The 23,627-nt window shown below is 41.0% G+C and overlaps 2 long non-coding RNA genes across 3 annotated transcripts in view; both read left to right on the top strand.

The window, feature by feature from the left end:
• LOC112821565 (uncharacterized) overlaps positions 1 to 23,627 on the top strand; it is a 490,026-nt gene that overhangs the window by 375,842 nt on the left and 90,557 nt on the right. The gene's annotated exons all lie outside the window — the stretch shown is intronic.
• On the top strand, positions 5,659 to 22,141 carry LOC141373620 (uncharacterized). The gene is made up of 3 exons (XR_012379828.1): positions 5,659 to 5,697; positions 12,041 to 12,110; positions 22,101 to 22,141. It is a non-coding gene; the product is annotated as an uncharacterized lncRNA (long non-coding RNA).

Below are 23,627 nucleotides of genomic sequence, written 5' to 3'. Positions count from 1 at the left end.
CATAAACTGGCAAGTCTTTCTTTCAACCTCTCAAATTTCCTCTTGCTCTTTGTAAAAGTCATCAGTGGGATATTGACTCAGAACGGGACTTATCATTTTGCGGAAGGAACTGGGGCTGTTGGATTTTGAAGCATCTGCGTCTACTATCCTTTTATCCAGAGGTGGGAGCACCAGAAACACTGCTGGATGGAAGCCTGACTGACTGTGGAGGAGAGGTGCCTCCAGATGAGAAAGCCCCAGTAAAGGGATGCCCTGCCTATACGGGCAGCCATTCAACCTTCACATTTTTAGATTGTTTTGAAGGAGCTCTGAAAAGAAAGAAATCTTTCATTGTAGGAAAAAGTGCCTATACGCTAGTGTGAACTATTTAAACCAAATTTAGTTTTTCGGTGAAAGTAAAAATAAATTTGGCATCGTACTGCCTAAACTTGTCTATTTTTGAAACACCTTGAAAGCACACGTATTCATTGGTAAGCTTGTGATAAGAGACTTTTAGAAACCTTTGAATATATTCCGTCAGGGTAAAATCCTGTTTCATGGCATTTATTCAGCCTATAGAATAGATTCCTCCCACCCAGTATCCTTCCTAGCAATGTGTATATTGTCATTTATTTGAATATGCCTTGTGGGGCTAAGCACTTCTGGTATATTTTTCATGCCAGACAACCTAAGGAAGCAACAGAGGCATGGCATGATTAAGCTTATAGGTCACAAGATAAATTTACATGGAGAGCCAAGTTTCCAGCTTTAAGCAAATGACTTATCTGTAATGTGATGTAAGTATAATGACTGACCTTTCAAATGTCTGTTGGGCTTCAAGTGTCCGGAACAATCAATACATATATTATTGTTTATATTTTATGTTCCCGATCCCATTAATGTATGCCTATGGAGTGCCGGGACACCATTAGTTTCTGATACTTCTGAAGCTACTGGGTGGCATTCATCAAACAGAAAGGCAGCACTTATTGACTTGTGACAGTTTTTTGAATTTCTCAAGCTCAATGTTTCATGAGCTGCTTATCTAGTTTTGGTAAGCAAGGCTTTTATTGCTCTGAAGCCTCCTCAATTAAATAGTAATGAACCAATTTGTTTAAGGCGAATCTTTAACTTGCAGACTCATTAATTTCTCCATTGTGAATGTCAGAAGATGTGTTCTTGGGCAGGGTGGAGTAGAGAAACTTGGTGCGATGATTGCTGGGTGGGGGAGCTGGGAGCGTGGGACTGTCTCTGTGTGACCTTGCACAGGTCTCTGAATGTCCCTGAGCCTCTGGTTCCCCAATTGTGAAGGGGGCAAGGGAGTCCAGATAATCACTAAGGTCCCTTCCAGCATGAACATTTAATAGGTAATGGAATATCAATATGCAAATACATGAGTAGCAGTGAAACCTTACCAATAAGTGCAAAACTGAAATGTGGGGAAGTCCTTCAACCACCCTGCCTCCCCTCTGAATAAGGAAATAAGAGAAAGCTGCATTCCTTCTTATTTGCCCGGAACATAATAGACTCATTGTGGGTGTCTGGGAGAGAGGTATTTGTGAAGTAAATATACCTATAACAAAATACATATAAACATAAATATACTTATATGTAAATAAACACATAAAAATATATATAAATATACATTAAAACAAAAGTAAATATATAAACACCTCACAAATGTATATAATTATACATAGGCCTATAATTACATATATATAAGTATATATATTATCTAAAGGCCCCCCTTTTTTTTCTTCATTTTCTCCTATTCTACATACCTTATCTTCACCCTACCCCAAAAATGCTCAAAGTGAAAAGTGTCACCTGTTATTGAGGCAGAATAGGAACTCTTATTCATTGAGGAGATAGGAGATAGGTACCCGCCTCCGTATTAACTCTCTCTTTCTAGGGTTTTATTATTGGAGAGTCTAATGACTTAGAATTAACCGTCCATGGTCCATTTAAAAAAATCATGAATTGATGAATTGGTTTCTAAATTCTCTGTGTTATTGACAAGTTGCTGCATCACTGCAGCTATAAGACATGTCATCCATTATTAACTTTGATAGCATTAAAAAAGATAAATTAGATCTTTTAGGTAGAAATGAGTTCTCACAAAGGCTGCCCTTCTAAGTGGACATGGTCTCAATTTTCTCTGAATTTCATCCCACTTATTTGTTTGAGTTTATTCTGGTTTCACTTAGATTTTATTGATTGTTTAGTAAGCATTAACTGATGATAGAGCCTTCTTAATATGAACAGATAATAGATAATCAATGTGTAATGCAGCTTAAGTGATAAAATACTTTTGCCAGGAATATAAAACCTGCCATCAGGACTGGAAATGACTTATTTTAAAAAATTAAAATTTACAATGAACACTTTAGAAAGTAAACCTATTTCTTCAATGTGCAAAAAGTTAAATTTACTTTTAAGACAACAGTACTAGATAGAAACATAGCACATTTAAAGTATAAACATACACCTATAGGAACAAACTAGCATCCTTTGAGCTCTTATAGTTTGTGCTAGGACAAAGGTAAAAGGCAATAATAATAAATTCAAAATAACATTTGAAATTTGAGCTCAATAGTTGATTTATTACAGAGGGAAAATGTTCTTACCTTGGCTTTTGCAAAAATCCTTATTCTTACTATTATTTACTTCTCCAACCTAAAACCGTCTTTTGTTTCATAGCCAGAATCTTATTTTTCTAACATTGCCCATTAACGTTTCCAGTATCTGCTGCAACACAAGATGTGTTGGGAAAAAAAAAATGACTTAGGCAAGTTTTTAATACCTCAAATTGGACCCGCCCTTTATCCCACAATCCCTTTAGTGTGTCTCATTATTGATCAGACATATGCTGTTTTTTGAAGCCTGGGAATTACCAGGGCAGTGTTTTATTTGACTGTTTATCTCTTTAGCAAAATTGTTGCCATCTCTGACCTTTCAAAAATGTTTATGACAAGGTGTTTGCTGTTAATTGCACACAGGAAGGAGTGAAAAGCCTCCCGGTTAGATCTTGTATTCACCGGAAGATAAGATTTTCTTGCAAAATCAGTCTTAGAGGAGGCAGATTTGGGTTGTTGATTTTACTTTTACATAGCGATATTGCTTGAGAAAATTACTGTTTTCTAATTAGCAGGCCTATTAATAGGATAAAAAAAGATATGGCTTTATATTAAATATGCAATAGCTCTCCTGGCCTTGATCTGTTTTCATACCTAGTGGAAATGCAGGAATAGAAATATAAAATCACAGGCTAGAAAGGACCTTAAAAGATCATCTAATTAAATCCATTTTTTTTTGCAGATTGCTAAACAAATGTAGAGAAGTTAAGGCACTTGTCTTCTGCCCTATAACCAGTCAGGACCCCTTCAAAGTTTATTGACCACCCATCTAGTGTTTTATTACTGTCCGTAAGATGCAAAACTCTGCACAGATGCAGGCAATTGCTCTGGCTTGGGTTGCCCTTGTGGAGACAACAGGTTGCTTAAAGTCCATGTGGACAGGCCAATTTTCTTTAGTTATTTACAAAACAAGGAGGTATTCTATATTCTTGTAAGGCCTTCCCTGATTTGGTCCTGCTTGGCCCCCTTGGTCCCCCTTGGCCTTCATTTCTTGCCCCTCGTCCCATCATCCACGATGCCCCACCATACTTCCCTTTCTTCTGTTCCCAGGACCCTCTCATGTTCTTTCCCACCTTGGCTTTTTTTCTTCAGTTTGGAATGATCTTCCAACAAATCTTTCCTCAGCTGGTTTCTAATCATCATTTAGGTTTCATCTCAAATGCCACTTCCTCAGATAGGCCTTTCTTTACCACCCAATGTAAGTATGATAATAGTAATAGAAGTAGTGAAGCAGCAGCTGATACTGAGCTCCTAATGCCCACTCCACTGTCGTATGCACTTACTGAAAGTGTTTATTAATTCATTTAAACCTCAGGACAGCCCTATGAGGTACGCTTATTTGGTAGTTGAAATGATTCTTTTCTTTGCTCCCTTATTATCTGTCTTTTTCTTCCCACTGGGAAGAAAAATTCATTTTCTTTGCTCCCTTATTATCTGTCTTCCCCTCCACCCCATTAGACTCAGTTCCATGAAAACTGGGACCTTAGCTCTCTTGTTTACTGCTGTTTTCACCAGGTCTAGGATAATGCCTGGATCTAGTGGTTTCTCGGTAAATACTGCAGGAGCGAATGAATGAATTTGAGGAAAGGCAGCTGGCTGGTGAGAATGGAAGAGGCTGGGGGTTGACTCCCTAGTGAATGCCTGTGAGGAGGATTCTCCCAGGAGCAGAAGCTAGCCTGATGAGAGTAAGAATAAGTGAGTGGGCGCGTCAAGAATAGGCTCCGTTTCCAAGAAGGTTGGCAAGAAGGGAAGTGGAATGCTAAACAGCAGTAGTGGTTTCATGCTTTTGTCAGAAAATAGGAGCCTTCCGCCCTTGCCACTGAAGAATGCCCCCTCACTGCTCTTTAATGATACAGGGAGACCCGTCTCTGTCTCATTCTCCCAACAATATGACCTGCTGAAAAACTGAAATAATGGTTTGACCACAGAGTTCCTGTCCACCTTCATACATTTCACCACGAGGGCCTCCTGGGCACTCATTTCCCAGGATCATCCTTGGGGTAGCAAACCTTCCCTCGTCTCTCTCTGTGTGGTCAGGAAGTCTAGAAGACACCTGCAATGTGCCTTTGAATCCCAGCAAACATGTAATTCCTCATTTTCTACAAACTCTGAAGTTGCCAAGAGCATTACAATTACTTATCCCAGGAGGGAGACCACAGAAACAGCGAGTGCCTACATGAGTGGCTCTGAACCGTTCCCACTTTGGTCTGTGTCCTGCATGGCCAACTAGCAATGTTTCCATTACATTGTCCTCGTTCCTAATGTGTGCAATAAGTAGTCCTTCATCCCCTCGACAGCACTTACCTGCTGTCAGAAGGAGGACAGTGCCAGAGATGTCACATGTACAACCTAACTCCTTTAAAGGTGGTTTTGGGTAGCAGTCCTTCTAGTCTCTAATGAGGCACTGGTATGAAATCATGAAACCACAGTGGGAAGGGACATTTTGTTTTTTTGAGGACTCTATTATGAAGCCAGATACTGCTATTATTTCAGGGAAGAAAATATTGCTCTCCTTTCAACCATAGCAACAACAATATTGTCTCTTTCTCCGCATCAATTACAAATAAAGATTCTCTGTGGAATTCTTTGTGTGTTTATTCTCTGGTTAGTAATTGAGAAAAGGTAATGATTCAAATGGAGCCAGTAATCTAAAGCAGAAAAGAAATATTAAGGTTAAAGGGCAAATGTGGCCTATGACACAATCTGGCCCAGAGTTTCTCAAATGGGGTGCCACAAGCACTCAGGGATCAACAAGTCTTCCTCATGAGCAGCTTTTCCAGGCATTGGAGGATGGGGAGCATTCTTGGTCCTGGGTCACAACTTCCAGTAGCACCTGCCAGTTACTGTGACCCCCAGAAACACCCTCACACCTTGCAAAAGACCTGTGGGAGTTGGCAGTATGTTCTTTGGCCATGACCTGGCTCAGGATTCTTTCACACAAATGCCAGTGCTGCCAGAGGCTAAGGTAACATGAACGTGCTCCTCTGGCCCCACGTAAGGCAGTGGGGAGTGGGGTCCTGTGATTGCTGGGGAAATGTGCGTGGTTTGCCTGGAGGTATTCCAAATGAAAGTTTAATAGACGGTAAGTCCTCGCCGCTTTCTCAGTGAGTCTACCTTACCCCTCCCACCTCCAGGCTTTCCTTTTCCATCTGCCCCCCCTTCCATCACCCTGACCATTTAACCAGGGCCTACCCCTTACACTGTATCATATATAGGGAATTCATGTTGTTTTTCACTTCTGAGCTGTGAGCTCTTTGAGGGGCTCCTGTCTTATTTTGGCCCTGTATTTCCGGCATCTAATGTAGTACTTGGCACCTAGTAGGCTGCCTTAAATACTAGTTGGGTGGGTGGATGGTTGGATGGATGAATGAATGAAAGAAAATTATTCTAGGTCCTTAACCAATTTCTGATTAAATTTCCCCTTAGTCCGCATCTGCTGTGAGTCCTCAGGAGGCATCTCTGGGTTTCCTGTAAGTCCTCTCCTGGCACATGGACAGGGTTTATTTTCATGTCCCTGTGTCTGTTCTGTTTGTTCAGGAATGCTGCACTATTGGAATAATTGAAGCTGAGATTGTAAAAACTCGTCTCATGAGCTCTCTTTGCTGTGCTTTGCCCAGGATCACATTCTGCTTTCTCAGATGCGTGAGGGTTCCACGGCTTGTGATTCTTCTCTGTTAGCAATGTGCTCTGTTTCTTGTTGCAGTGCATGGCGGGGGCGGGGGGCGGGGGTTGCTTCTGTTCCAGGTAAATCCAGCCCGGTTGATGTTGGGTAGTGACTTCAGTGGAGGTAAAAACTCCTCCAGTTCCAAAGTCAAGACTTCCCAGAGCATCTTCTGGGTTCCCCTTCCTTCCTACTTTCATAACTCTTCTTTTTCTTTCTCCCTCTCTATGCTCCCTCCCTCCCACTTTTTCCTCTCCTCCCTCGCTCATAAATTCTAACCTGTTCCTTTGGTATATGTGCTGCCGAAGCGAGCACACTAACCTGTTCCTTTGGGTTGGAACTATATGAGAAATCAATTTTGCTGATTCTCCACCCTCTTCCTCCCATCTTATTCGGCTACGGGGCCCCTAAATAGAGCAGGAAAAGTGGCATTCAGAGGTAACATAGTAAAACATAGTAAGGAGGATTTTAAGTAGAAAATCTTTTCACTGGTGGGCTCAAGATTCCTAGATGCTTACAACATACCTCCTCTTGTTTCCATTCATATTATTCTTTCCTGACACTGTTTTTAAACATAAAGAGATATTCTTAATTCAAATATTTCTTTCTCCTCGCATGGATGCAGTTTGGGGTTTGGTTGTTTTTTTTGTTTGTTTTTTAAAGAAAGCACACACTTGACCAGCTGTTTGGTTTCCCACAGCCCACATGCACAGGCCCAGGGTGTTCCCCTGTGATTTTCAAGGCCTGGCTCTCTCCTGATAAGGTCAGCAGCACACACAGTTTTATCCACATCTGCTGTGTTCCTCGAGGTCAACCAAAGTATTCTTCCTTCTGGGACTAATGGGGATCTCCCAGAGAGAAACAATTATTGCACTTGAAAAATCTATTGATCTACATTGTATGGTTCACCTGGTATTTGGAGTTCAGGGATACTTTTTGAACCTGGGAGATGATTCAGAATAAGAATACACTAGCAAATACATTCATGCTATGCACTCCCCGGTGTTTGCTGTTACTACTGTTAGGATGGCAGGATTCTGAGTTCATTTGCCACAAAATGTCAACAATGTAGGTCAACTAGCATTATTGACTTCATTAGTTGAAATTTAACTTTATGAGAGCACAGTCACAGATCAAAAAACAATCATTGGAATCATGAGCATTTCCGTTGGTGCAATTTCCCATCTCCCCGTTTTCTTTGCTAAAATTTTTATATATCTTCTAACACTGTTCTGGATAGAAATAGGAGCAAATGACTCCAAGCAGCAGAAAGCAAGGGCACTGGGCTGCCAGTCTTTACATTTCACTACTCACGTCGTCCATGTTGAAATTTTCACAAGAAATTGGGACCAGGACAACATCCTGTGTTGCCATCCAGATCCAGGAACTGAGGAAATACTTAAAGCCCTTCCATAAACTCTTCACTCCCCCACCCCCACTGCAAGCCAGTTAACCAGAGTCCCAGTCTCTTATCCCTCTTTTGGAATTGGAAGACCTCGAGCCATATCCCAGTCTCAGCCTTTATCAGCTGCATGTCTGTTTGCTCTGGGTTTAACCTGTACACTATGAAAGGTACTTTCTCATAGTTACATTGTGAAATTAAACAAAATAATTCACAAATTATTGGTATGCTATCTGGCATACAGGAGACCCTTAAGGCATTGGTCTAATTTCTATCTTTACATTCTGGAGAGCCCAGTGAACAGCAAAGTAACCTAAATGCTGAAGATACTGCATAAGTCTCAGGGTGACATCATTGAAGTTTTGTAAGAAAATACTTGGATAGGAACTTTTGTTCCTTATGAAGATATTTTCTGAGGGCTTAAGAAGTAAACAAAATTGAAAGTTTTTATTCCACTGAGGTATAGAACTGAAGCAGTTTTCTGAAGATTTTGTGTTGGGACATTTATTTATTGTTCTTATAGTGTTTTATCTACAGAGGAATCAATAGAATGTCCATTGATTGGTAGCTGCAGTCTTACCATCTATGAAATGGGCTTAGTAATTATAATAGCCTCACAGGATTTGGTGAGGATTGAATGAGATAAAGTATACAGAGAGCTTTGCATACCACCTGCCACATGATAAGTGTTCAATAAATATTTGATTGATATTATTACCAGCATTAATAAAATGCCTACCACAGAGGTTACTGCATTTCCATACAGAGGTTGAAAAGGATGGAACAGATTACCTTTCAGCTCATTCTAGCGAAAAATATACCCTTTTCCAATTTTGATAAATTTAAGGTAATAATCACCAGAATAGTGTTGAAGTCTCCATTTGTTGAATTTGGATAATTCTAAATGACATCTCTCAATATGAAAGTCCATAGTTTTAAATGTCAGAATGTTGAAAAGCCCCAAGACAAACACCAAGTAGCATCTAGCCATTTCTCCCTTTCAGATGGGTGTCATTAAAGGCAACCCATCCTTTCCACTTGCAGAGATCCTCAGATCTGTTCTAGAAGTTACTCTTTTTCCTAGAAGTTTAATAGAAACAAATGGAAATAGACCAATCTGTATGATTTTTTTCTGCTGATTAGAGAACATGATGGCTTTGGTTGTTTGCAGAGCAAAAGTGCTGATGCAGGAAGGCCTAATTGATTTAAACAATATATGGGCCTGCTTAATGCTTTAGGTCAAATCCTTGAGAAGTTTGCATTCCTTATGCAAAATTAAATGTGTTGCAAGCATCTTTCTTGTCAAATGCCTTTTTTTTTTCTTTTGTTCATTTGGCTCCAGGTTTGACTTGTGGGGATGAATCATGGTAGCCTTGTGGCAATAGATTTCAGATCCTATTCGTAGACAGCAATTAAGTTCTCACTATTACTCTCTGCTATTTTTGTATTTTGTTAATGTCTCCTCTTGCCATTTGAACAGCTCAGCATTTCTCATTCTCCCATTTTGGTAGTCTGTAGGTTGTGGTTTGGTCTTCTTATAGAATAGGGTTTTTGTTTTTGTTTTTGTTTTTTCCCTCCTTTCTGAGTGATTCACACTTTCATCATGTGCTTGAGCTCCCTGATAGGTGGGGTATAAGGTTATGCCCAACCTCTTCTTACTGTATCAGGCCCTCAGAGAAGTTAGAGGTGCCTTCACTTAAGGCGGCAGGTTTCTCACTGCTACTGCTCTTCCTTGTGGGTGTATGTCTTTGTTGTTGACTCCTTTGGGTTGGGCTATTTACATGTGACCTGGTGACCACCAAGCCCTATGTTCCCTCCTTCAGTTCTTCGACTCTCAGAATCTCTGCCAGTTCATTGTTGATGGACCCTTTCTGATCTAGAATTGATTGGGTATGACAAGTAGATGGATGTAAGGATGAGGGAGAGGGGGACTTTGAAAATAACTCAGGCTTATAGATTGGGCTACTGAGTCGATGCGGCTTGCAATAATACTAAGATAAGGAATGAGGAAGGAGGTTGGTTGGAAAAACGGTAAGTTCAATTTTGGATATGAGTTTGCTCTGTGTTCAGATCATCCTTTAGGTGGAGATGCATCAACAGGCCATTGGAAAGAAGATCTATAGCTTAGTATTAGTAAGGCATTAGAGGACCACTGCTCAAAGGGATCATCTGTACCTTAAAGTTTCTTTGTTTTTAAAAATGAATATATTGTTTAATTACATGAAATCAGCCATCGGTTGCATGGAACGTGTGAGCATCCTCTTTCATAAGAGGTCCCTCTCATATTTCTCTTCTAACCGATAGAAGCTGATAGCCACAATCTCTTTTTCTCTTTTATCATGGCAAATTTCAAACATGTATGAGAGAGAGAAAATAGTGTAAAGAACCCCCACTTAACCATTACCTTGCTTTACCAATTTTCAACTCATGCCCAGACTTGTTATGCCTGAACCACTCTACCCATTTCTCTTCTTTCCCAGAGTTATTTTGAAGATTTTATTTATTTCAGAGAGACAGAGACAGAGAGCACAAGCATGAGCAATGGGGAGGGGCAGAGAGAGAAGCTGACTCCCTGTTGAGCAGGGAGCCCGATGCAGAGATAAATCCCAGGACCCTGGGATGATGACCTTAGTCGAAGGCAAGCTCTTAACCAACTGAGCCACCCAGGCGCCCCTTTCCAGGATTATTATGAAGCAAATCTCAGACATTATATGTGCTATTGAATCTTTAAATGTTTTAGCATGTTATGTCTAAAAGATAAAAATGTATTTAAAAAAACAAGCACAGTATCATTACTGCATCTAAAAATTAACACCAATTCCTTGATATTATATCATAATATCCAGGGGTGTTTAAATTTCCTTGTCTCATAATTTTTAAAAATTATAATTTATTGAAATTAGTATGAAATAAAGTTCATACATTGTAATCTGTTCCTATGTCTCAAAGTTCCTTTTAATGTATGGGTTTCCCTTTCCCTAGCTCCTTTGTTTCTTCCAATATATTTGTCTAAAAAAACAGGAAATAGTCCATTTATAAATTTCAGCACTTGAATGCATTAAGTTCTCAAAAACTGCTGGTGCTTTCAAATAAGCCAGTGTCTCAGAATTTCGAAGAATGGGAGTCAGGGAAATGCATTCCTAAATCCGGCATAGGACTGTGCATTAAATCATGCAGCAGTAGGGAGATGCCAGCAGATGGGGAGGTTTTCCATGTATGAAGTAGCGTAGGTGGACTGGAGACAGTTCACATACAGGGCTAGGGTGGGTCATCCCATTGTTGTTGGGGTGACTCCCCTCAACAACTTTCACTCAAATCAAGATTAAATGCAACATGACGGGCTCCTGGGTGGCTCAGTCGGTTAAGCGTCTGCCTTTGGCTCAGGTCATGATCCCAGGGTGCTGAGATCAAGTCCCACATCGGGTTCCTTGCTGATCAGGGAGCCTGCTTCTCCCTCTGCCCCTCCCCTTGCTCATGCTCTCTCTCTCTCCCTCTCTCTCTCTCTGTCAAATAAATAAATAAAATCTTTAAAAAAATGCAACACAATATATTAACTTTGATTGAACAGTCATGTTGTTATCCAAATCACCAGCAACATACATTTATGAAGATTTTCTGACTTTTGGATACTCAGATATGTTACTCTCCTGGGTTATTGTTGAGGTCTTTAGTTGTGAAGGTTTAAAAGTGATTTTCTCTAAAATTCTCACTCTCTTACCTCAAGAAAGGGCTACTAAGTGTATATGTTGGTGTGGGTTGGTGTGTTAACAGTATTTTTTTTAGAGATTTTTTAATTTATTTTTGAGAGAGAGAGAGAAAGAAAGAGTGCACACAAGTGCACGAGTGGGGGGAGGAGCAGAGGGAGAAGCAGCCTCCCCTCTGAGCAGAGAGCCCAATGTGGGGCTCGATTCCAGGACCCTGGGATCATCACCTGAGCCAAAGGCAGATGCTTAATGACTGAGCTACCCAGATGCCCAACAGTATTTTTAAGAATAACTTTTTAAAACCACTGTTATATTTGTGTCCTCATCTTTAGGTTAGGGGCATGACCTTGGGCTTTAATACCTTGTAAGACTTTCTCCTATTTCTTTGGTTCAAAACAGGCAAAACTAAATCCCACAGAGCCAGAGGTGATTATTGACTGGGTTATGGGCTCTTCAAAGAGCCAAGGAGCCTGGGAATCGGCGCACTGCAGTGAATTCTCTGGGATATTACAGACTAAAAGGAGGATGCTGAAAGAATTTGGCAATGCTGCCGCTATATGAAAAGTCTTTTTTGAAAATGTGCAGGGGTAGACTTTGGGGAATCCTCTTGGGGTCTCCTTTCTTTGGCAGCTAAAGTAATAATGTTCTCATTGTACAGATGGAGAACTGAATCATAGAGAACTTGACAGAGGGCTCCAGTGACCTGGCCAGTGTCATACTGCACAGAGGTAGCAGGGCAGGAGGGTGGAGGGAACACTGGCATATTGATACACCTGATTCTGCTATCCAGAAAATACCATTGTTGGGAAAAGGAGAACATATGCTTCCTTCACTCTCTTGTTGAAGCTCCTGAAGGGTTGTGCACCTGCAACATTTCAGGACTTTAATCTCTGGGCCCCCTTTCAAACCCAGCCAGAGAGACAACAGTGGACACTGATGAAGAACTTGGCCACTGAAGTCACACAGCCCTGGGTTATGTCTGCTCTGCTACCCACCAGTTTTATGACCTTGGGCAAGACACTTAATGTCCCAAAACCTCAGTTTCCTTATCTGTAAAGTGGGGGAGAATAGTATCTGCTTGATTTTGGTGTCAGGGTTAAATATGCGGGAATCTCTGTAAAGCACACAGCATGGAGCTGGACACGTTGATGCCTAGAAACAATGGCTGCCATGATTGTCATCCGCTTACCACTGCAGAGTGGTGAAATGAAGTGCTTCGTACCTCACGTGTCTGATTTGGACCTCATAGTATTGAACATGCTCACAGACCTCTCCAGCCATTTTTGTCTAGTTTTTTCTTTCCACAACTTCAGCTGTTGCTCACATTATACACAGTGTAAAGAAAGCAAAGCTTCTTTGCTTTGGTCTTCTCTCTTTTCACCTTGCATTTATTCTGCCTTCTCTGCCCTTCTTTAGAGATGCTCTGGTGTGGAAGGGTCCTCATGCTCACTCCTGGGTCTCTGGAACCACCCCCTTTGCCTATGTCCCCCTTTCTTCCATTTCAACCAATCAAAATTTGTCCTTAGATGCCTTTCACCTAGAGGATGTAGCTCCTGGTCTGGAGGTTGGATCCAGCCTCAGACTTATTTTCTTTGGCCAGCGCAGTGTTTACTTTTTATTAAAAAAAAAAAAAAGTATTAGTTACTAAGTTTTAACAGTGGGAAATTTCATATAAAAGCAAGAAATGATAGGTGTCATGGGGCCCACCCTTCCTAGCAGCAATCAGCAGCTGCATAGTTGCTATCCTCTTCAGACAGCTTGGTGCTGTTCAAGTTCACCATAGTTTTTACCCCTCTCTAAAGCCTTAAACCTAGCCTGCCTTATGATTTGCCTTCCTCCTGATGCGAGAGTCATCTGCTTTTATAACCTAACAAATGTAAATCCCCAAAGGTAATAATTGGTGGACTGGCTTAATGAAGTACATGACTTTCCAATGTTCCCCATATATTCAACATCAATATATATGAACTGCCTTTTTCATGCTGAATTAAGATGATGAACAAACATTTCAAGCTGATGTGCAGGGGCACTACCTGCCAGTTCAGACTTGGGAATATTACTGTCTCTACATACCTCAGTATTTGGGTGATATATGAATCTTTGTGTGACTCTTACATTTTCTATTTAAAATGTTATAAAAATTGGGGCACCTGGGTGGCTCAGTCAATTAAGCATCCGACTCTTGATTTCATGTCAGGTCACCATCTCAGGGTTGTGAGATCCAGCCTGACTTTAGGCTCTGCACTCAGTGGGGAGTCTCCTGGTCCCTCTCCCTCTGCCCCCCTCCCCCGCTTTTGTGCTCTCTCTTTCTAAAATAAATAAATACATAAATAAATAAAATCTTATAAATTGTTATAAAAATTAATGGACACAATGAAAGTGCTAATGCCAATGTTAGAAAGTTTGAAATCGTTCAGTGCAATACGTGTTGGGCTCATTCAGCCCCTCATTGGGGTTTTAGCTGGAAACTTAAAGAGGATGTGTCAAAGGTAAAAAAGATATCAGCAAAACCCAGGTCTATAAGAAGAGGAATGTTTTCTAATATTTTAACTCTCTGAGAATGAAACTGCTCTTAGAGCATACAAGTCATGTTGTTCCAGTTGTCCTTTTTCAAATCTGGTGGAAGTTTTCCAAGAACATTGCATATAATATGTACTATTTGTATTTGTTGTTGTTGTGTTGTGTTTTTTTAGAGGACTGCTAGAGACACAGGCATTACCCAAAGGGAAGAAATTTCATTGGTAGATGTTTTTAGGGTCTGACATAGGTCATTGTGGAAGATTTGGGGGGAATATTTATTGAGCACCTAGTAGCTGTAAGGCCCTCTTAAATTGTCACAGGAGTCCTGGCAGTCGGTATTGTCTCTCTTTAATAAGGCAGCACAGTGTCTCAATCTGTGTGGGTCCATTTCCCAGTTCCTCTCCTGACTTGGTTGGGAACCTGGAGCAAGTAACATAACTTTTCTAAGCCTCGGTTTTATGATCTGTAAAATGGGTTGTTGTGAGCATTACATGAGGGTAATACGTGTTAGCATAGTTAGTGCAATTCCTAGCATAAAATAAGAACTCAGCAAATGTTGGCTGCTGTTATTTAGACTCTTGAAATCCTTCCACCTTGGACAGCTGCCTCCTCTTCCTCCAGGAGGTTTGGGCTTAGCTTCCCAAAGGTAGAGGTGGATATTTCTTGTGTCAGTTGGCCGCCTCCCCCCCTTCTCAGACCATCCGTGCAAATTGCTTGCAACTGGTGGGTTGTGCCACTCTGGTTCCATCTTTGGTCCCTCCCTCTCTCACCCTGACCTGCAGAGCTTGACTTCCAGTATATTGCCTCTTCCTTGCCTAAAATGAAATTAGTTCCCCACCCCCGACACCCTTCTCCTCAGTTGCCTATCTGCTATTTCCCCCTGAAGTTCAAATGATTTCAGTGTTTTGGGGGACTTTTTAAGGTGAACAGCCGTGGAACTGGGGGCCCTCAGCCTGGCCAGTTTAATTAGAAAGACTGTGGAGTGTGCTGTTAATTAAGTAAGGACTTATTTTTAGATACGGGTGTTCATTAGTCCTCCTGCGTGCCTCTTCCTTCAGATTTCCAAAAAACAGGTTAATTTATGGCCTGGCTAGAAGTTATTAACTCTTTATCTTCACCCTGTTTAGCAAAATCACTCATGAGGCTTCTCTGTTGCTAGAAAATCCCAGTGAAGGCAAGATGAGCATCACATTTGGAAAGCAAAGCTGCCTTTCTTCCTATAGTGCATTCTTCCCAGTGGTGCCTTCCAAAGCCAGTGCTGTAGGCTGTGGGGATTTGCTCCAAATACTCTCATATTAGGTGCCTTTCAGCTTTATCATAGAATCCAGCTCTTAGAGCTATTGAGCCATTTTAAAAGCACAGGGCTCGGCTGTCTGTCGGGGAATGATTCACCCTGCAGACCACACTCTGGCAATTTTCTCCCCAGGGCTGTCTCTAATGTCTTGTTGTAGATTGAATAAGACTGAACTTAGAAACACTTTAATAAAATTTGAGGCAAGATTATACCATGTAAATATATGAATGTGATTTTATATATATATATAATAAATTTAAAAACATATAAAATTTATATATATGCCATATATGTACTTTAAAAAATAAGTGAATCTTCAAAAAGGAGATATATCCCATATGATTTCACTTCTATAACACTCTAAAAATATACCATTATAGAGATAGAGACAAGATACTGGTTGCCAGGTGTTAGGGACAGGATGTGACTATAAAAGGATGGACAGGGAATTCTCTGTCGTATGGATCAGTTCTGTATCTTGATTGTGGTGGTAGTTACACAAATCTTTACATGTGATAAAATTTCACGCACTCACACACATAAAAGAAAAACAATCCCAGCAAGATGATTATATGATATACCATGCATTAAGTCGAATATACGTAACTATAACCAATAAAGTAGAGAGCAAATACAACACGTATTGCTAAGATTGGGAGCAAACTTACTAGCTGTAGCTGGACAGGCAAATGACCACATTTAATCAAGTCATATTTACACTCAATGTCAGTTGAAATAGGTTCACCGAAGTCTTCTGCTTTATTGTAGTTTTAGTGCCTACTAATGAATAATAATGCATTTGAATACCCTACAAGTATGTTACAATTTTAGTACCTTGCATTTTGCTTTGGGCTTAGTTAATAATTTCACGTGGCTCTGTGATCGAGACACAAAGATCTTAAGTTAACAAAGGGTTATTTTTTGCATTAGAATGGAACAGGGATTTAATGCCTGAGTTTATAAATGCTCATTCCTGTTGTGGACATTAGCCTCTGTATGGTTAGTCATCAATAAAGTAGAATTTATGGGAAACATCCCTTTTTTCTCTTTCCCTTTATCACCATCATCCCACTTCAATATGACTATTGACTCTGATTGATTTTTAGGGGTGTGGGGGTAACTGAGAAGACCACCTTTCCTTTCTGTTTCTGACTCTTGATTTTCTTGGTAACATTAACTCCTTATACACACCTAGTCAATAGATTGTGAAGAGTTTAAGCTTATTTTATAGGATTCTTTCCCCCGTCTTTTGTGTATATTGTCTCCCTTTTTTTATTATTATGTTATGTTAATCACCATACATTACATCATTAGTTTTTGATGTAGTGTTCCATGATTCATTGTTTGCGTATAACACCCAGTGCTTCATTCAATCCGTGCCCTCCTTAATACCCATCACCAGGCTAATCCATCCCCCCACCCCCCTCCCCTCTAGAACCCTCAGTTTGTTTCTCAGAGTCCATAGCCTCTTATGGTTCATCTCCCCCCTCTGATTTCCCCCCCTTTTAATGATCCTTCCTTTGCACAAAATTCCCTGTGCCTTCATGAGGCGGGGGTCCTATTTCTTACAGTAAATAACTATAAGTAAATAACATGACAACATGTTAAATCATCTGTGAACAATCATGCTTCTTAAGTGAGATTATCAGAAGAAAACAATCTATTACAATAATTTTTAAGTGGTTCTTATATTTAAAATGCCAGCAATTAAATGTGCCTAGGAAAACCTAAATAATGACCCATTGGCATTGGAAGGAAATTGGAGCAGTGCTTAACGTAAATAAATGAATTTCTAGAATACAGTGGAATTTCAGTCACTATGACACCTGCAAAGGAAAGAGAATTTTTTTAGGGGTGCAGGCAGTTAGCTTTTTTCATACTGTTTGTTATGATAATCAAGCAAGCAATTGCCTAAATCAAACATGAAGTTTTCTTACCTCTGAATGTTCAATATGTTAAAATTTATATATATGAAATTTATATATACATATAAAATAGAATTTGGGTCCTCTTAGCACCTCTTAGCATCTCTACTAGTTTTTAAGTTCTCTGAGAGCAGATGTTATATCTTTTATATAGCTTTGTGTCTTAGTACTATTTACGATTTTTAATATACTTATATTCAATATACTTAATATAATTGATAGTAGATATTTAATAAAGATTAGTAGATTTAATGAGTATATTGATATCCTCAAAAAGTTTAGATGTAAACATACGATTGTATAGGTGAGGTCATTGGTTGCTATATTCATGTTCTTAGATCTCTGATTCACCTTAACTAAGATCACATTCAGCAATGATACAGCATTACTTGCATTGTATTTTTGGCTTTGATATTATTTAAGAGATCGTTTGGGATGTTAATGTTAAATTATATACACATGAAAAAAATTCTATATGTTCATTTTTCAAACATGCTTCCTTGCTTATGAAGAAAACATCTGTCCTTTGGGAAAATGCCAGTCTGTTCTACGATGGATATCCACAATTATTGCTCAAAGAGAAAACTTAACGTTGTTTTTCAACAAAAGTAACTGATAAACAACCCATATAATTATCAATAATGTTTTTACTACATTTCTGGGTTTATATTTCCAAATTTCACTCTTATATATAGAAAAACAAGTGTATATTATTCCGCTCTAAAGAGAATCCTAAATTCTGAATTCTAAAACTATAGAAGAAAAAGATTTTAGCTTTTGTTTTCCATTTTTAGTAAAAAAAGAAAAAAAAACCCATATCACAAAACAGAGTTCAGCAAACTTTTTCCGTAAAGGGACAAGACAGTAATTATTTTTGGCTTTTGCAAGCCAAATAATCAGCTTCTGGTTCCACAACTCAGCACTGCCCTTGTAGGGAAAACAGCCAAGGACAATATGGAAACAAAGGGTGTGACTGATTTTAGCCCATAGGCTTTAGTCTTTATTTTGCTTACCCCTGTTACAGACACTATTAAAGGAATGTCTATATATATATTTTTTTTTCCTTCCTTATTTGGTGGAGAAAACAGGTGTTATAGAGGAGATTCACCTGGAAGCACTATGGGGCTCTCACAATATTGGTGGTAATGAATGTTTAGGAAAAGATTAATAATAAACCTGTGGACTGTGCAGGACTGGCACACAGAGTTGGCACTAGCTTCAAACAGAAAAATTAGGTCCTCTGGTGCCCAGATAAAAGGAAGATAATTTTGCTCTTAACCCCATTTTAGTGATAGCAGTTGGCAGGTGTCCATTGGTGCTCTCCCGGGTGATGCGTAGAGAGCAGATGGTCAAACGTTAGCACCAAGCCAAAGGCTGAGAAGTTGAGTTTTGATTGGTTGGTTACTTGTTGCCACCTCTTTGATACCAAAATGGATATCAAATGAATATCAAAAGGGGGACCATGGGCACTCACTTTCTATATTAGATAAAGGAGAAAAATAGCAATCCATTGCTCTTCCATTTAGACCAATCTAAATTGATTATCCTCTCCTCTCCCATTTACCCTCCCACATGTCTCTCTCAAACCATAATTTCAGGAGTAAAAGTATTTATACATTTTTGCTGAGTTCGAGGATTTAATGTGCTGAGCAACATATCATTCAAGAGCTGACCTGCAATTTTCTGATTGATAATGGAAATAAATGTTAATGTATTATTAGCCCTCTTATTTTTGGCCTAAAGTGAGCTAGTAAATAGAGTCATTATATTCTGCCTGTAAAGTGTGCAAGCAAAAGGGAAAGTGCGGGAATGGAGGTCTGTTTCTCAAGTTAATTATAATATTGGAAAAATGAATCGGACAGAAGGGAATATCCAATTTCAGACCCTTTTGCTAATAAAAAGGGTGATAGGAGAACCAATTCTGAACTCTGCATTGCTAATCTTTGGAGAAGTTTATTGCAAAAGTTTTACACCTGAACCCCTGTATTTGAATTTTTAGTTCAATGCTTGCAAATGTGGAGACTGAGCTTTCACTGAATGAAACCCACCATTCCTCTGGACTTGTCAGTCTCTATGCCCCAACACCCTCATGTTGCTATGGCATTGCTTGGAACAGTCACCCAGTCACTTTGGGCCTCCTAGTCCTGTGCCTGCAAAGCTCATACTGAGTCTAAAAGAGAGTGAGAAAAGAGAATGAAAAAGGCACTCAGAGGTAGTACCCAGGAACTGTCCTGTTGCTTCTCAACCCATGGGGCAAGTCTGTGACTTGCATTCTTAAGGGGAGGGGTATTGCCTCTAGGGGGTAGGGAGTCACTGTTTGAGGGACCAAAAAAATCTGAGGCATTACAATGACTTGTGGCCTCCCAAGGGTTCCAGTACACAAACAGATATACACTGACTTTATCTGTGGCATTAAAATGTCAAGGGGGAGCAATTTGGAAAAAACATCTAAAAAGAATCCTTAGTGGGGTGCTAAAGGTTGAGAAGCACTGCCTGTGAGGAAGAAGGAGGCCCCTTCCACCTTTCTGCTCAACCTTCCCAAAGCACCGGTTTGATCATATGAGCGACGGCCACCTGTTTGCTGACGAATTGTGTCAAAGTCTCAGAAGTACCCTGTGTTTGCCTTGAGGTGGCAGGGGGGAGAAGCCTGGGTGCCTCCCTTCTCCACCAGACCTGGTCCCCCGAAGTGCTCTGCCACACACAGTGTCCTTGGGTCCTGTTCTCCACACCCACATGCTGGTAGGCTGAGAAGCCAGCCAAATCCTAGTTACGACGTTTGGAGCTATTTGTACAGAGAGACTTCAGAAGACTTGGAAACCCAGGGAGCATTTTTATGCTGACCAGTTTTGTTGTCCTTAGAGGAGAGGATTGGGATTTTCGTTTTCACCAGAGGAATTTAAGCTTTTTGTAATTTTCAAATTTCCAAGTTATAATCCTCTTCTCCCGTATATTACTCTGGGAGGGGAAAGAGGGAGAATAAATACCTCACTAGAATTTCCTTGGTCCCACCTTGTCCCTCTGTGAGGATGACCAGTTTCAGTGAAAACTGAGTGCCCTGCAAGAGTGAGGCCGTTCTCCCGATCCTGTCTCCTTTGCTTCCGGTCCCCCCAGCTCTGTTTCTCCTGTAAAACAGCAGCTGTGTGGTGTGAGGTCCAATTAACAGTCTTGGACTGACATGTTCACACTCAGACTCCTCTTAGGAGACAGGCCACGTGGCAGTTACCAAAAGGATGTTCTCACCTCTGGGCCTGAGCTCTGTCAGTCAGGAATTGATTAAGATAAAAAAAAAAAAAAAAAGCATTTGGTGAAATTTGGGAAAGACATTAGAGTGTAATGATCCCTTTTCTTTGCCATATATTTTCGCAGAGTGAATTCTTCTATGGCCTGGGATAAGATTAATTTAAGGTCAGGCAGATATTTCTCAGTGCCAGGCACTGCTCCTGGCATTACCAAGAAGTAAAAAGCAGTCAGATGTGAAGGAGATAAGAAAGTATAAGGCCAATGGCGATTTAAAAAAAAAAAAGGGCAGAAGTCAAGTGTGTCCTAAGTAAGGCAGAAGAAAAGGGCTGTGGGTGATCAAAGAAACATAGAGCGCATCTGGTTGGAAGGACTAGAGGAGGCCTGGAAGAGATGGAATGTGAGGCAGGCCTGTAGACAAGGGTAGGATTTGAAGGTGGGATGGTGGGCAGTATATTGCAGGGGGAGGGGAGGATGTGAGCACAAGTCAGTGCTGGGAAAGCAGCAGGTGCGTTAAGGGAATGAGCAGCTGCTCTTTGGATTGGGAAGTTACAGGTGATGTTTGAGAGTGCAGTTTCCCCAAGTGGAGGGCAGAAGCTACCTTGCAAATGTGGAGGAAGAAGGAGCAGAGTTGGCAGAAGCTGAAAGGTTAGATGGCTCTTTACAAGGCCCAACATGGAGTTCAAGGCCAGAGTAGCTCGTTCTGCAGTGACCCCCATATGCATCTGAATTCTGAAGGGTGTGTGAGCTGACCTCCTTGATTGCACGGCCACGTATCTCAGTGTGAGAGAGAGCGCTGGAGGCATGGAGGAGAGCCTCAGAGATAAAGACTCCTTTCCCTGTCACTGTTCAGAATTCAGTGTGTTTCTCTGAATCCAAGAGGCCGTTCTAGAGGAAATGTGTGACTCAGGTAGGATAGGCTGCAAGACACCAGCCTGGAGGCCTCCAGTCTTGCTGGAGAAGTAAGACTTATCCACTGGCTTAGATGCTGGTTTTACTGGGTGACATCATCAAGTCCTGACCTCTCTGAGCTTCCTTTTTCTGGCACGGTAAATGATGCTATGACCTTCCCAACATAAGCAAGATCCTGTAAGGATCTCAAGTGATCACATCTGTGAAAGCACCTCAAAAATTTTTATTTTCATGCTAGCATGAACTAGTAGTTTTGAGTCATAAATTATAAATAGTTTTTCATAAACTCTTTGTTCCATTGGTCTAAAAACATAGAAACTGAGCTTTAGGGGTCATCCGAAACTCATAGATCAATAGAATGTAAACATTAAGAGGGACTTTAGTACCATCTGGTTCTTACCTGCCAAAAGGCAGCTCAAGAGAGTAGATGCTAGAAATAGATTATGTCCAAATTCCATCTCTGCCACTTACTAGTTGCATGACTCTGAGCAAGACGATTTTTGCTTCTCTGTGCTTCAGTGTTCTCAGCCTGGAACGTGGGTATGAAGACTGCTCTCCATCTCACAGACTGGTTGTGAGGATTAAGTGACTTAGTCTGTGCAGAGCCCCCAAGAATCTGCACAGAGTAAGTACCCGTATGCACTGTTATGGCTAGTTCCACTGACTCGTTTTTCTGATGAGGAAACTGAGGTCAGGGGAGGCGAAGTGATGACTTGCTCAAGGTATTTCTTTGTTTGGTGGTTAGGCTGGGGACTAGAACACGTCTACCTGACGTCCAGGTTAGTGTCCTTCTACGTCTTCCCATTGTCCTCTGCTTATTCTTCCGTCAGCAAGATTTGCTTCTCATGAACATTTTGAAATGAAGAAAAATCTGCTGGGTGCCTGGGTGGCTCAGTTGGTTGAGCGACGACTGCCTTCGGCTCAGGTCATGATCCTGGAGTCCCCGGATCGAGTCCCGCATCGGGCTCCCTGCTCGGCGGGGAGCCTGCTTCTCCCTCTGACCCTCCCCCTTCTCATACGCTCTCTCTCTCTCTTTCTCAAATAAATAAATAAAATCTTTAAAAAAAAAAAAAGAAAAATCTGCCAAAATCATTCAGGTATCTTCAAGGACTGAAGAATCACCTATCTTTCGGGTGAAGGAAGAGCCTCTCAGAAAGAACTGTAAAATCATATCCTCCCACTGCATAAATTCCCTGAAATCCCTTCCTACTGAATCTGCTCGCCATGTTGCCTTTTCTTGCCTGCCTGAGGCCTGAACGTCACACCTGCTGGTCTGGGTCTCTGGCATAATGAATGAGAATTATACAAGGCTCTCCCTGGGCTGGAGGAAGATAGAAATTGTAAACTGTTGCCTTGAGAGTAGAGTCTACATTTCTTCATGCTTGTATCCTGGGCACCTAGCACAGCATCTAATAGGGACTCAGTAAATGTCCACTGATTGACGTGGAAAAAAAGTAATGTTCAGCTTGTGACACTGGGGAGTTCTGTGTATGCAGTCTCATTGTTAACTGGTAGAGACATTCATTTTATATAGTTCCTACCCTGTCCTGGGACTCAAATAGGCTGTAGTGAGGGCTCATTCCTGGGTTCCTGGGGAGAGCCTCTTGACCCCTTGGGGACCTCAATCTGTGTATCCATGACAGAGTAATAATAATATGCACAACATCCTGCAGAGAAATGAGCATCTGCCCGCAAAATGCTTAACCAGCTGAGGTGAGAGATGCCAGGAGGCTTGGGGGGCACTGGGAAGCATCACCTGGCAGCCAGCTCCCTGGAGCCTGGTTGGACTGGAATGTCAGCCTCAGAGAGGAGAGGAGGACACTGCACAGGTACAGAGCAAGTGACTGGGAGCTTTGACCCTTCCATTCCTCAGAGGCTCTAGAAGGGTGGGTGGCCGTGGTCCAGGATCTGGAAGAGGCCTATTCCTACCCTGCTCACCTAGGCCAAAAGCAGTAGGAAAGCCAGATAGAGTGCAGGGGAGGCCAGCTCCAAGATGACATAAATCAGGGGTTCCTGCTCACATTTGTGTGCCGCTCAGCATTCCGTGGTAATGTTTTCCACATTAACAATAAAATGAGAAGAAAAGGCAGTGTGTGTACATGCGTATGTGTGTGCCAGGTATACTTTTATCCTCCTGATTTGTGTGCTGCTTGATGATGAAATGTCTTTTCTTTCATGAAATGTCAGTATTGATAGATGGTAGATAAAAACAAAACCAGAATCTCTTTATTGAGAAAAAAGGCTGGTGCCTGATTTTTGAGCCCCATGGGGGAATGTATAAAGTAATTAATAGATATATAATATTTATGTATATCCTGGTGTATGAAAACCCGAAGTTTGGGCACCACCTATGGGAA

This window comes from Callorhinus ursinus, unplaced genomic scaffold (genome assembly GCF_003265705.2).
Source record: "Callorhinus ursinus isolate GAN/ISIS: 27379988/994484 unplaced genomic scaffold, GSC_fseal_2.0 scaffold10, whole genome shotgun sequence".
Taxonomy (NCBI): domain Eukaryota; kingdom Metazoa; phylum Chordata; class Mammalia; order Carnivora; family Otariidae; genus Callorhinus; species Callorhinus ursinus.
The sequence above is the reverse complement of the archived record's forward strand: the minus strand, read 5'-3'. Positions and strand labels throughout refer to the sequence as shown.